Raw genomic sequence first — 16,058 nt, forward strand, 5'->3', positions numbered from 1 at the left:
ATGTGTAGTCCAGCGCTGACGATGCGTGGTGCAGGTTCCGATGAGCAGTGAAGCTGTAATGTGGAGTTCTGTCGTCAGTGTCAAAGCTGCCTTCAAAGAGAGATGCGAACAGCCGCGACCCATGGAGGGAGTACCGGTGGGGCGGAAAGGCGGGGCGGGAGAGGGGTGAGGTGGGGGTGCTAAATACCGGAATATGGTTAATTGGAGGTAAGTAAACAATTTAATTAATAAAATGAATTTCGGAGCGCGCACTGGGGTGGACCACTTGGAAGGGGAGACTCACAGATGGCAAAGTTTAGGTGTAGAAGCAGGTTGGTTGGAAGTCTTTTATGTTCTTTAGATTTCAAATCAGTAGGTCAGCCAGCTAGCCCTTGGAGTCACTCCGGGTTCAAGTTATGCAGATCCTGTTCTTCTCACCCAGGCAGGAGGACAGCAGACCAGAAAGTCCGCACCACAAAGCAGGAGTCCAACAAAGCAGCAGTCCAGCAGAGTGGCAGTTCTTTCAGAAGCACAGTAGCCCTTCTTCCTGGCAGAGTCCTCACAGGGCCAGAAGTGTACTGTAGTGGTAGTGTCTGAGGTCCAGTACTTATTCCCAGTAGTGCCTTTGAAGTAGGGGAGACTTAAAAGACAGGCCTTTAAAGTGCATAGAGGCCCTGCCCTTCCTGCCCTGTCTCCAGACTTACTACAGGGGATTATGCAGCTCTTTGTGTGGGGACAAGGCAACCTATACTGGCGTAGTTGAGGCTGGGTCAAGCACCTCTTTCCCACCCTGTCAGGATTTATTTATTTATTTATTTATTTATGCGTTTTTATATAGAGCGGACTTTACACGAAGGTGTCAGAGCGCTTCACAATAGGAACATAACTGATACATGAGAACATTACAAGTGAGCAAAATACAAAAGCAAACGTTACATTAAATGAAGAAAAAAATGACAATCGTGTGCCAACAAAATACAAGAGGTAGCAAACGGTGCATTACAAAAGTGACAATCGTGAGCCAACAAAATACAAGAGATAGCAAACGGTGCATTACAGGAGGAAAAAGTGACGTGTGCCGGTTACAAAAGTGTACAAAATAAACATAGAGGTATAATACTGCAATATATGGAGGACACTCAAGCACAAGAACAAACGTTACCTAGGCACTGGTGGCACTTGTGCAGGTATCGAAAACAAACAAATGTAAGAGGTAGAAAACAGTGTGTTACAAGAGAAAGTGACGGGTGCAGGTTACACACAAGTACCAAACACAGGTAGAAGGATAATACTGCAAAAAATGTCAGACTCTCAAACCACAAGAACACATTGGGAAGACACTTCTATAGTCAAGTTAGTAGATTTTCTATAATGGAAGGGTTTCTTTCAGATAATAGAGAGGGCATGGATTACATTTGGAAGTGTCTTTGAAGGAGGAGAACTTTGGGGTCAGTTTTGAAGGCCTGGGAGGAGGTTGTGGTCGGGAGCTGAGACGGAAGTGAGTTCCAGATTCTCACTGCGCTGCCTGAAAAGGATTGGGCCATCGATCTTTCCTTCTTGAAAGTGGGAGGTTCAAGCAGTAGATTTTTCGCATTTCGTGATGGTCTAGAGCCTCCAGAGAGTGAAGGACTGGGTTTTTGCTAAGACCCAGCGGTGCCGGGGATAACACCTAAAACCTTCGTGGGTAACCTGTTCCGGCGTACAAATGACAGAGACACGGGACACTTCCTTCGGCGTCAAAGATTCGAGGTTTATTACTGCAGGGAACACAGAAGTCACAAGAAGTACAACATGTGTAGGTTCGAGGAGACTGCTTCAAATTGTATCTGTGGATCGCTCCTCTTATACAGTTTTCGAGCATAGGATAACATGGTGCACAAAGGTTTACAACTTGGTTCCCATCGTAAAAGACATAAGGGGTCGCTTTCATGTATTCAGGGCCCGGAACATAACTACAGTAACATTTAGCGGTTCCCAACTGTAAAAGTACATCTTCCCACCATTAGTACATTCCAATCGGCAGTAAACGAATCAAGGAAGAGACAGAAACAGGTGCAGAGGAAGACGGAAGCAGTGAACAGATCGAAAAGGGTGTAAAAGGGGTGTCGTCAAGAAACACGAGTTGCAGGCATCAAAGGGGACGTACTTAATGAATGCACAACTGAGACAATAGAGCGGCACGGCAAGATGAGCCTCGAGCGGGGCCATCTGCCTTACAGTGTCATCCTCCTCATCATAAAGACACCTTCAAAGGAGACGTGTCTTCTGCAAGAGTTTGGGAATCCCAGGGTCGCGAAGCGGACAGCGTCCGTTCGCTGGCTACTTGAGGGCAAGAAACAAAATGGATGCCGTATCTAAAATGGAACCCGTGGGCTCAGATGAAGAAACCCACGAAACAAACGAACGGTTCAGGTTAGCACAGCGTAAACGCGTACACCCACTAAACTCGTCATTTGCGGTTCATAGATACCAGACTCGACCATATTCGTGCGAGTCGAAAACACCACTTACAATTGTCACGCAACCTCAGATGCTCCTTTTGCCCTCATGTAGGCAAGCACTAGTCGGAATCATATTCGATCTCGATATTCATCAGACCATCTAGATGCTGCTGCAACATAATTCTATCCATTAGAGTTCCTTTGGTAACAGGCGGCTGCCTTATACACGTCGTAGCACAGAGGCCACATAAAGCAGGACCACACTGCACACAAAGGCAACACGTGAACAGGAATGCTACAACAACCCCGATGATCATCAGAATCTTCCAACCCCAAGTCGACATCAGGCCCCAAAACCACCCGAGTAGCGTCCAATCCCCTACGTCCACGTGTATGGACTCAGAGATCTTATGCAACTTCGAGATGGCTTGATAGACAGTCGGAGCGTTGTCTGGAATGAATACACAACAACTCAAATGGATCACTCTACATACTCCACCTCGATCTGCTAAGACACCGTCTAAAACCATACGATTTTGTAACGTCATCAACCTATCCGCCTGAAGCTCTGCTGTGATATTACCACGGGGAAACTGGGAAAGGCTTGGATCCTGTCACTATCCGGCCTGGACCACTCTTCATAAAGTAAACAAACAAAGTGGCCGGACAGCTTGAATTTCAATGATCATTCACCACCTAGTTCTAATAGTCACTAGGTTGGACAAACATTTGTCTTGAATCACTTTTTTATTTTATAAAAAGATTTAGAAAAAGTTTTTAGCGTCAAAAGACACAACGAAACATTAACAGACTTTTCAAACAATACATTCAATAAATTGAAAGCAACAATACGAAAAATGAAAACTTAGACCAAGGAAATTCAAACAACATAATTTTCATAGACAACTGTACTATGCCTCGAGTTAAATAATCTATGAGGCACCAATCCTGGATATGGAATGAACAAGTGGACTAACAGAGTGGAATACTAGCCTACTTGTTATCGTCTGCAAAGAATACACAGTGCATTTATCACCAAGTGCTGCAAAATAGGAATTACAAAGAGACTTCTCTACACTTTGCACATGTATTAATTACATTCCTATTGAGCCTTAGAACATTGGTATCTTGCAGGTAAAGACGTCGACGCGTTTCGAACCCAACTGTGTTTAACGGGTTCTCCTCAGGACATGGACTGGGGGGGCGTTGTCACTATGAAATAATTACAAAAACTGTATCAGAGAAGGGCCGATTGGTATAAACTTCTTACATAGACTCATACACTTAAAAAATTAAAGGTACCTTTGTGGCGGGGGGTTCAGATCACTCCCTGCGATTGAAAAAGTATAAGATCCAAATTAAAGTCATGCCTCCAGAGTGCCTATAGCGTGTCAAAAATGAACTACAACATCCAGGACATACCTCGAAGATGCGCCAAGGTAGCGATCACTGGGAGGGGTGCCGGCACGGATCAATTAATCGATGGGCAGGTCAGGAAAGCTGAAAAAAGCGGGGGGCACCTGTTACTAAGCCTCGTGCGGTTTTTGGGATGTTAGGCAGGGTTTGAACAAGATTGGTTCCTACCTTTTTTATGCGGGCATAAATCCCTTCGTGGATGCTTGAACAAGCGGCAGCCGCCGCCTGGGTTTGTGCGCTGTTAAGACACAAGACAGGCGTTTTAGTAACGCATAATACGTTTTTCGCTTTCTTGGTGTGAACTCCATTGAAAAATACGGAATCTTACTTCTCTGTGGCGTTTAGAAGTGCTTGGATCTGGCACCCAGCTCGTTGTGAAAAGACAGATTGTGACTGGAAGGGGCGTGTCTAGCTGTATTTGAGTCCGCCGTCTTCGCGGTGGATCTTGGGAAATGTAGTTTTTTGAATATCTTCTCTCACGGGTAGAGCGAAAATATTAGGTGCAGTAAAGAAAGAGGGTTACTGGAGGCATATACGGACCTGTTCAAACTTGATGGAAAAGCAGGAGAATCTATAAACTGAACCACTTTTGGGTTTGGTATGGCAACGTCACATGAGCAGCAACAGGCAGAAGCAGGAGCACGTAGCGGGCATGCAGAGTTTTTTAGAGGTTACTGAATTCATTGAGATCGTTCAGTCCGTCCATGGCAGTGTTGAATTTTAAGATGAGGTAGGCCTCTTTTTTTGTGCCAATCGTACATCTGGGTCTCCGCCAGCTCCAGGGATGTTTTTTATACTTGCTAGAATTGTCCATTTAAGGTCATTGACCGAGTGTGCTTTCTTCAGGAAGTGGGATACCAGGGGTGCTGTCAGTACTTTGTTGTTTATCCTGGATCTGTGTTGGATAATGCGTTGGCGCACTTCTTGGGTTGTTTTGCCTATGTAGACTTTACCGCAGGGACATGTGATGGCATATACTGCGTATTTGGTCTTACAGTTCGTAAAGTCTTCGTGCCGCCAATGTTTTTTGCCATCCGTGAAATGGGTGCCTTCCATCGTGAGGCTGCATACCGAACACGTACCACATTTGTGATGTCCTTTCACTGGGCCCATATTGAAGAGTGTACTCTGTGTTTCTCTTTTGGTAGTGCCTCTGGTCGAAGGGATCTGTTGTCCAATACTCCGTTTTTTTTTCAAAGCAAACAGGGGTTTGCCGATCTCGGGAATGATTTCCTCGACGAGGTGCCAATTATTGCGGATGATCTTCTGCACCGGATTGGTATGAGGTCCAAACGTGGAAACGCACACCATCCTTTCCAATTTCGGTTTGTCTCTCTTCTGCAGGAGATGCTCTCGAGGAGTCCATCTGGCTCTTTTCATCGAGTGCTTGAGAAGTTTTGCTGGGTACCCTCTCTCCTCGAGAGCATCTCCTGCAGAAGAGAGACAAACCGAAATTGGAAAGGATGGTGTGCGTTTCCACGTTTGGACCTCATACCAATCCGGTGCAGAAGATCATCCGCAATAATTGGCACCTCGTCGAGGAAATCATTCCAGAGATCGGCAAACCCCTGTTTGCTTTGAAAAAAAAACAGAGTATTGGACAACAGATCTCTTCGACCAGAGGCACTACCAAAAGAGAAACACAGAGTACACTCTTCAATATGGGCCCAGTGAAAGGACATCACAAATGTGGTACGTGTTCGGTATGCAGCCTCACGATGGAAGGCACCCATTTCACGGATGGCAAAAAACATTGGCGGCACGAAGACTTTACGAACTGTAAGACCAAATACGCAGTATATGCCATCACATGTCCCTGCGGTAAAGTCTACATAGGCAAAACAACCCAAGAAGTGCGCCAACGCATTATCCAACACAGATCCAGGATAAACAACAAAGTACTGACAGCACCCCTGGTGTCCCACTTCCTCAAGAAAGCACACTCGGTCAATGACCTTAAATGGACAATTCTAGCAAGTATAAAAAACATCCCTGGAGCTGGCGGAGACCCAGATGTACGATTGGCACAAAAAAAGAGGCCTACCTCATCTTAAAATTCAACACTGCCATGGACGGACTGAACGATCTCAATGAATTCAGTAACCTCTAAAAAACTCTGCACGCCTGCAACGTGCTCCTGCTTCTGCCTGTTGCTGCTCATGTGACGTTGCCATACCAAACCCAAAAGTGGTTCAGTTTAAAGATTCTCCTGCTTTTCCATCAAGTTTGAACAGGTCCGTATATGCCTCCAGTAACCCTCTTTCTTTACTGCACCTAATATTTTCGCTCTACCCGTGAGAGAAGATATTCAAAAAACTACGTTTCCCAAGATCCACCGCGAAGACGGCGGACTCAAATACAGCTAGACACGCCCCTTCCAGTAACAAGCTGTCTTTTCACAATGAGCTGGGTGCCGGATCCAAGCACTTCTAAACGCCACAGAGAAGTAAGATTCCGTATTTTTCAATGGAGTTCACACCAAGAAAGCGAAAAACTTATTATGCGTTACTAAAACGCCTGTCTTGTGTCTTAACAGCGCACAAACCCAGGCGGCGGCTGCCGCTTGTTCAAGCATCCACGAAGGGATTTATGCCCGCATAAAAAAGGTAGGAACCAATCTTGTTCAAACCCTGCCTAACATCCCAAAAACCGCACAAGGCTTAGTAACAGGTGCCCCCCGCTTTTTTCAGCTTTCCTGACCTGCCCATCGATTAATTGATCCGTGCCGGCACCCCTCCCAGTGATCGCCACCTTGGCGCATCTTCGAGGTATGTCCTGGATGTTGTAGTTCATTTTTGACACGCCATAGGCACTCTGGAGGCATGACTTTAATTTGGATCTTTATACTTTTTCAATCGCAGGGAGTGATCTGAACCCCCCGCCACAAAGGTACCTTTAATTTTTTAAGTGTGTGAGTCTATGTAAGAAGTTTATACCAATCAGCCCTTCTCTGATACAGTTTTTCTAATTATTTCATAGTGACAACGCCCCCCCAGTCCATGTCCTGAGGAGAACCCGTTAAACACAGTTGGGTTCGAAACGCGTCGACGTCTTTACCTGCAAGATACCAATGTTCTAAGGCTCAATAGGAATGTAATTAATACATGTGCAAAGTGTAGAGCAGTCTCTTTGTAATTCCTATTTTGCAGCACTTGGTGATAAATGCACTGTGTATTCTTTGCAGACGATAACAAGTAGGCTAGTATTCCACTCTGTTAGTCCACTTGTTCATTCCATATGCAGGATTGGTGCCTCATAGATTATTTAACTCGAGGCATAGTACAGTTGTCTATGAAAATTATGTTGTTTGAATTTCCTTGGTCTAAGTTTTCATTTTTCGTATTGTTGCTTTCAATTTATTGAATGTATTGTTTGTAAAGTCTGTTAATGTTTCGTTGTGTCTTTTGACGCTAAAAACTTTTTCTAAATCTTTTTATAAAATAAAAAAGTGATTCAAGACACATGTTTGTCCAACCTAGTGACTATTAGAGCTAGGTGGTGAATGATCATTGAAATTCAAGCTGTCCGGCCACTTTCTTTGTTTACTTTATGAAGAGTGGTCCAGGCCGGATAGTGACAGGACCCAAGCCTTTCCCAGTTTCCCCTTGTTACAGAACGTTACCCGTACGGCTCCAAGTCAGTATAAATTATCACACCTACTCACATTAACTGAATCCAGGTCTCTGGACAAAAATATGGCAGAAAAAGACACACTGTCATTTAGTGAAGAGCATATTGAAAAACTTCTTGCTGACTCAACACTTTTTACAACGGTCACATTGAGCGGCACGGCGAAGCAGCAAAACGTGGCGGACAAACTTCTAAGGTTACAAAAGAAGCATATCAGAACGGAACTTCACGGCCAATTTTTACTTGCTAACCTAAGAGCTGGAACAATCCCGTGGGGCCTGCAGATAATAAACGTACCCGTCATCTTCACCGACGATCCAGTCTACAAGAAGGGGTTCAGCTGCATTAGCACCAAGTGCAGCAGGGACCTCATGGTTCATACAGTGGAAACAGCCCACAGAATCTGCCAGAAAGAGATTGAGGAAATCGAAGAACAACTGCAGAACATCAAAGATAACCACACGGAATCGGAAGCGAAACTACTCCTTGAAAAGATCGAGAAGGAGGTAACAACATTTAAGGATAACACCATAAACTTTAAAACATCTAAATTTGAAAAGGATAAAAAAGCCTTCAACTTGGAAACGGTCTATCCGTATCTCAAAGAAGATTTCTATACTCGTTCCGAATCTACCAGACACCTCAACACCTACCAAGGCAGATCTAAAAAAAGATTTGTTACCTTTTCAGAAACCTCCTCTTCGGATTCATCTGCTGAATCAGATCCAGGGGAAGGGTCATCCAACAGAAACCAACAGAAACGTCCTTTTTTAGGACAAGGCCAACAGCAACAGCGGAGCAAATTCAAACAGCCACAATGGGAAATGTCCACGCGGAAGCGGAACTACAAGTCATAAAAAAGAATTCCTCTATTATTAACATCTCCACCAAAATTCTGACTAAAGCGGAGGAAGAACTGCCTCAACTGGGCCTTTCATTCGTACCTGACTCACGTATGGACTTCACCAAGGTGAAACTAGAAATGATTGAATTCTTTAGAAAGATCCGTCTGAGATGGTTCTTTAGAGACGCTATGAACCAGCCACAAACGGAGGCTTCTGGCCTCAGAAACAAATCATCCTTTTGTCCTCCCAGCAACAATATGGCGAAAAACATCATCACTTTTGAGCAAAAAGTGCTGTCATCGCTCAACGTGTTGGAAAAGAAGAGACAATTTACACCAGCAAATCTCTCAAAAGATCAAAGACAAGCCATTACTGCATTGAAAAATCAGCAAGAGGCAGTCATTAGACCGGCGGACAAGGGAGGGGCTGTGGTCCTGTGGTCGAAAGAATTGTATAAAGCCGAAGGAAGAAGCCATGTGTATAATCCAAATTGGTACCGTCGTATCACACAAGATCCCACGGCAGAGATTACTCATGAAATCTCCCGGATGGTGAAAGAAGCGAGAGACAATGGAATCCTAGGTCCGAAGGAAGCAGAATACCTTGTCAAACGATTCCCTCGAACTCCACACCTGTACTTTCTCCCCAAAGTGCACAAAGATCCCAACATACCACCTGGACGTCCGATAGTATCGGGATGTGACTCAGTGTTGGAGCCCATCTCTAAGTTTGTGGATGTGTTCCTGAAGGAATTTGTCACCGAAGTCACATCGTTTCTGCGGGACACCATGGATTTTATAAACAAAGTGGAAGGACTTGAATTTGATCCAAGCACACAACTCCTAGCCACAATGGACGTTTCGTCCCTATACACTCAAATTCCCCAGCAAGACGGAGTGGATGTGATTGAAATGTATTTAGACTCCAGACCCCGTCCCCACAGGGTTCCGACCGAGTTGATTGTGAACCTAGCGGCCCTCGCCCTCAAAAAGAACTTCTTTGTGTTCGAAGACGAAATGTTCTTGCAAATCAAGGGATCAGCGATGGGCTGTCCCTTCGCACCGGAGATGGCCATACTGTATATGGCCCAGTATGAGGAGAAGTTCATCTACAATAACAATCCGTACAGAGCCCACATTGGGCAGTGGCTGAGGTACATAGATGATGTGTGGTGTATCTGGAATGGTACACCACAATCTCTGGAAGAATTTCATGACTGGCTTAACAACCGTAGTCCAGATATCAAATTCAGTTTGACGTATGACTGCAAAACCATGCCATTCCTGGACGTCGAGATCAAGTCCACGCCGGAAGGCCTCAAGTCAACTCTGTTTCAGAAAAAAACGGATAAAAACAATTCCCTTCATTATAAAAGTTACCATCCTAAAAGTTTAAGAAACAACCTACCCTAAGGCCAGTTCCTCAGGGTTAGAAGGAATTGTTCATCAACAGAAGACTTTGTGATACATGGTGAAGCTCTCACTGACAAGCTGAAGGAGAGAGGGTACCCAGCAAAACTGCTCAAGCACTCGATGAAAAGAGCCAGATGGACTCCTCGAGAGCATCTCCTGCAGAAGAGAGACAAACCGAAATTGGAAAGGATGGTGTGCGTTTCCACGTTTGGACCTCATACCAATCCGGTGCAGAAGATCATCCGCAATAATTGGCACCTCGTCGAGGAAATCATTCCCGAGATCGGCAAACCCCTGTTTGCTTTGAAAAAAAAAACGGAGTATTGGACTACAGATCTCTTCGACCAGAGGCACTACCAAAAGAGAAACACAGAGTACACTCTTCAATATGGGCCCAGTGAAAGGACATCACAAATGTGGTACGTGTTCGGTATGCAGCCTCACGATGGAAGGCACCCATTTCACGGATGGCAAAAAACATTGGCGGCACGAAGACTTTACGAACTGTAAGACCAAATACGCAGTATATGCCATCACATGTCTCTGCGGTAAAGTCTACATAGGCAAAACAACCCAAGAAGTGCGCCAACGCATTATCCAACACAGATCCAGGATAAACAACAAAGTACTGACAGCACCCCTGGTGTCCCACTTCCTGAAGAAAGCACACTCGGTCAATGACCTTAAATGGACAATTCTAGCAAGTATAAAAAACATCCCTGGAGCTGGCGGAGACCCAGATGTACGATTGGCACAAAAAGAGGCCTACCTCATCTTAAAATTCAACACTGCCATGGACAGACTGAACGATCTCAATGAATTCAGTAACCTCCAAAAACCTCTGCATGCCCGCTACGTGCTCCTGCTTCTGCCTGTTGCTGCTCATGTGACGTTGCCATACCAAACCCAAAAGTGGTTCAGTTTAAAGATTCTCCTGCTTTTCCATCAAGTTTGAACAGGTCCGTATATGCCTCCAGTAACCCTCTTTCTTTACTGCACCTAATATTTTCGCTCTACCCGTGAGAGAAGATATTCAAAAAACTAAGTTTCCCAAGATCCACCGCGAAGACGGCGGACTCAAATACAGCTAGACACGCCCCTTCCAGTCACAAGCTGTCTTTTCACAACGAGCTGGGTGCCGGATCCAAGCACTTCTAAACGCCACAGAGAAGTAAGATTTCGTATTTTTCAATGGAGTTCACACCAAGAAAGCGAAAAACGTATTATGCGTTACTAAAACGCCTGTCTTGTGTCTTAACAGCGCACAAACCCAGGCGGCGGCTGCCGCTTGTTCAAGCATCCACGAAGGGATTTATGCCCGCATAAAAAAGGTAGGAACCAATCTTGTTCAAACCCTGCCTAACATCCCAAAAACCGCACGAGGCTTAGTAACAGGTGCCCCTCGCTTTTTTTTAGCTTTCCTGACCTGCCCATCGATTAATTGATCCGTGCCGGCACCCCTCCCAGTGATCGCCACCTTGGCGCATCTTCGAGGTATGTCCTGGATGTTGTAGTTCATTTTTGACACGCTATAGGCACTCTGGAGGCATGACTTTAATTTGGATCTTTATACTTTTTCAATCGCAGGGAGTGATCTGAACCCCCCGCCACAAAGGTACCTTTAATTTTTTAAGTGTGTGAGTCTATGTAAGAAGTTTATACCAATCAGCCCTTCTCTGATACAGTTTTTGTAATTATTTCATAGTGACAACGCCCCCCCAGTCCATGTCCTGAGGAGAACCTGTTAAACACAGTTGGGTTCGAAACGCGTCGACGTCTTTACCTGCAAGATACCAATGTTCTAAGGCTCAATAGGAATGTAATTAATACATGTGCAAAGTGTAGAGCAGTCTCTTTGTAATTCCTATTTTGCAGCACTTGGTGATAAATGCACTGTGTATTCTTTGCAGATGATAACAAGTAGGCTAGTATTCCACTCTGTTAGTCCACTTGTTCATTCCATATCCAGGATTGGTGCCTCATAGATTATTTAACTCGAGGCATAGTACAGTTGTCTATGAAAATTATGTTGTTTTATTTTCCTTGGTCTAAGTTTTCATTTTTCGTATTGTTGCTTTCAATTTATTGAATGTATTGTTTGTAAAGTCTGTTAATGTTTCGTTGTGTCTTTTGACGCTAAAAACTTTTTCTAAATCTTTTTATAAAATAAAAAAGTGATTCAAGACACATGTTTGTCCAACCTAGTGACTATTAGAACTAGGTGGTGAATGATCATTGAAATTCAAGCTGTCCGGCCACTTTGTGATATTACCAAGGGCACTGGCAGTGATGTTAGCTGTCGATTCCACCACTCGAGTCAACTGTCTCAGGTTCCTACTATTTATCATAGGCCCCCAAAACGGCAAGAAACCCTTGAAAAAGTCTCCTGCCTCTTGACCGGCAGTGTCCTCTTTCCTAATCACGCCCCTCACAACTCTAGTCTTGTGGTAATCGGAGGCGACTGTAAAAGTCGGTGGCAACAAATTTGCAATATAACAGGTGCCCGCAAAGTCAAGGGGCAACCATGTATATGCACGGTCGTAACAGACAAAGTACGTACCCTTGGCAGTCAGGAGAACAGGGGAAGAGAGCATTGGTAAGACATACGTCTCAGAGCAAGCACTATCTCCAAGGTGAGCCCTCTGATTTCGACCACGGCCTTTCAGACAGAAATTACCAAGGTGGGGTACGACCCATATTGGAGACGAGCTCCTAAGCTGTCTTTCGCCCACGAGCGCACTATACTCAACCTCACTGAGATCCCTATAGGCTTGCACCTCTTCCTCTGGGATGAGCGACGGCTCATAGATATCCCTATCTAAATCTGCAATCGCTATTGCCAAAGGCTTATGGTACGGACCAGGAAAAAAGTCTGGAGAACGTGGCTCTCGATTGGGGTAAGAATCTAGTGCACTTCGAAACATTGTTTGCAATGCTCGAGCTGAACCCTGGGAACTATAAGGAAGGACCAAGTACGGAATTCCCTTATCGGTGGTATGTGGCATTAACCCACACACCCAACAATTGGTAGGGTTCATCACCAACTGATGCTGATGAAGGAGCTGAATGAAGGAATTATTCATGAATTCCGCACGTCTAGCCTGCTCGTGTTGGGGTAAGATGTGGAAAGAATGAGGAGAAACAGTGGTAGTAAGTTTAGGTTCAGGAGAAGGGGTAGGTGAGGCAGAAGGCAACAATGACTGTATCATGTAATACACCCCACACACCAATAACGAAGAAACAGTTAAGAATAGAAGGAACACCTGAAACATGAAGCATTTTGTGTGTGCAATTCTGCGCAACTCGAGTCTTTTAGCCTGAGCCTTTTCCATGTCCGACAGCTTCGAGAAAGCCATCCTCTAAAACCGTCCGCTACGTTCTTAAAGCACTTCGTTCTGTGTAGCAATAGTCAATCCCAAGGAGTTCCTTGGAATCGACGGTCTCTGACCTAGTGTCAAGACCTACTAACCAGAAGGAAGTACCCGCGCGGCCCTACGGTCCACCCAGATGTAAGGTATCTTTAATCAATAATATATACAAAATCTGTTAGCTGTGGAGGCAAAAACACATATATGGAAAAAGACTCAAAATTTTCAAAATGTACAATTTGGCAAGTGTGTTCAAAACTAGACAGTGGCAATGGGGCAACGTGAATGTCAGGGGAGAAAGCAAATATTCTTATTTTATTAGTCTCTAGTACTGGATCGAAGAAAATATCGGCTTTTCCCAGGACGTGTCTGCTCGTCAAACAATTGGTCCGATGATGAGACAGAGTTCTGTTGACCAGTCAATTGTTCAGATCTTGAGTTTTGTGATGACAAATGTTCAACAATATCGTTCTGCTGCACTGAGGTATCTCCGACAGGCTGAGCGTCGCTAAAAGGGACAAAGTTCGAAGCAGCTTCGGTTTCAGACGATGCGATGCCCTTCTTCACCCAAGAGTCTGCTGGTAAAGGTATAGGTACCTTTTTAGTATGGGTGGCACGCACCCAATCTTGCGCCCTTCCAAACGAACAGCAGTCCTTGTGGCAAGGAGAACTTGGTAGGGTCCAGTAAAACGAGGCTCAAGGCTGTGCTTCCGGCTGAAATTCCTCGTCACAACCCAGTCTCCAGGCTGGAGCTGGTGGCCTGGACCCTCCGTCTACGTCGGCAGTGCTTCAAAGACCTGTTGGTGAATTAACCTCAGTTTAGCAGTCAGATCATGAAGATAATCGATCAACATTGGGTACTCAAGATCAGAGAACACACTGGGTCTAGAGACCCCCCAAACATTTGCAGGGCGGCCGAACACAATCTCATAGGGACTGAGCCCTACTCGGGAGTGTACAGTTGCCCTGGTTGACAGAAGAGCTAAGTGCAAAGCGTCAGGCCACGAGAGACCAGTCGTAGACTGAATCTTCGCTAATTTCAGTTTAAGGGTGCCATTATACCCTTCAACCAAACCTGCTGACTGGGGATGATTGGCGCTGTGGAATTTTTGTGTAATTCCAAGGCTCTTACACACATTCTTCATCACACTCCCTACAAACTCACTTCCGTTATCAGACCATACAATTCGTGGCATTCCATACCGAGGAAAGTATTCCTTCAGTAGGATTTTTGCAGTGGACAGAGCAGTGTTGTCTTTGAGAGGGTAGGCTTCGATCCATCGGGAGAATGTGCAAACCACCACTAAAACGTACTTCAGGTTATTGCATCGCTCCATATGGATTAAGTCTAATTGAATCACCTCAAAAGGACATGAAGGGGGAGCAAAATGGCCAGGGGGTGTAGGAGTTCCCTTACCAGGATTGTACAGCATACATATCATACAATTCTTAACCAATCTCTACAGCACACTTAGTAATACCATCATTCTTCCACACAGGGGACAACAACTTGCAGATACCTTTCGCACTAATATGTGCCAAGCCGTGTGCCATCGTCACAACAGCCAGCACATACGCATCCGGCACCATCCACCTCTTATGTTCCGACAAATCAATCCAGCAACCATTCGCATCCAACTTTCCCGTACTTTCTTTCCACTTCGTCTTTTCAGTCTCGGTGGCCTCGTTCTGAATCGCTTTCACACTCTCAATAGTGTCCTCACACATACCAGTTTCTGCAGGCCACCTTACCGAACTCGTCACATACATTCTAGTGCTAAGGTTCCGGGCAGTCTCCTTAGCAATCTCATCCGCAAACGCATTGCCACGACCAACGTCATCCGTCACCTTACGGTGTGCACTACATTTATTAATCGCCACCTGCTTGGGCAATGTAAGTGCATCCAAAAGATCATTCACGAGCTGTCCGTGCTGAATCTTTGTACCATGTGATGTCATGAAACCTCTCTCTCTCCACAAACGTCCAAAACTATGCGCAACACCAAACGCATACTGACTATCAGTAAACACATTCACCTGTTTCTCTTTCCACAACACGCACGCTCTAGTCAAGGCAATCAGCTCTGCCGCCTGTGCAGAATTCTGATTCAATCTCGCAGTCTCCACAACCGTACTCAACGTCACCACAGCATACGCAGTCGTCACATCACCATTCGGCAACTTAAAACACGACCCATCCACATACAGAGTCCCATCGGGATCTTCCAATGGAGTATTTTTCAAATCAACACGACCTTTTGTTTCCTCCTCAGTTCGTAAGTAGCAGTCGTGAGGCGCTACTTCATCTGACTCCATACTGATCGGCAACAACGTCGCCGGATCCAGGACATTACAGCGCTTTATCTGTATGTGACTTGCCAAAAGCATCAACTCGTACCCAGACAACCTTGCACTCGTCAGGTGTTGGGTTTTCGTACGATTCAAGAGAGTGTCAACTGCATGCGGAACCATCACCGTAAGCATATTATCCATGACCAATCCTGCAGATTGTCGGATGGACACCGCAGCTGCCGCTGTTGCTCTCAAACAACTCGGCAATGCTCTAGCTACCGGGTCCAAGGTCGAGGAAAAATATGCACATGGACGTTGCTTACCGCCGAATTGTTGCGTTAAAACACTCAACGCACAACCTTCCCTCTCGTGAACGTATAGTGTAAACGGCTTACTGTAGTCAGGGGTACCTAACACAGGGGCCGAACACAACGCATCACGCAGTTCAGAAAAACTTTTCTGACATTCTTCCGTCCATGGCAAAGGAGTTGGAACATCCTTGCACGTAAGAGCTACCAATGGTTTCGCTAGCAATGAAAAATTTGGAATCCATTGCCTGCAGTATGACGTGATACCTAAAAAGGCACGCACATCTCTCTGAGTTGTTGGCACATTCATACGAGCAATCGCTGCAATTCTCTCTGGGGTCAACCTTCTTCCCTCCTTTGACAATAA

This window comes from Lissotriton vulgaris, chromosome 1_1, assembly GCF_964263255.1.
Source record: "Lissotriton vulgaris chromosome 1_1, aLisVul1.2, whole genome shotgun sequence".
Lineage (NCBI taxonomy): Eukaryota > Metazoa > Chordata > Amphibia > Caudata > Salamandridae > Lissotriton > Lissotriton vulgaris.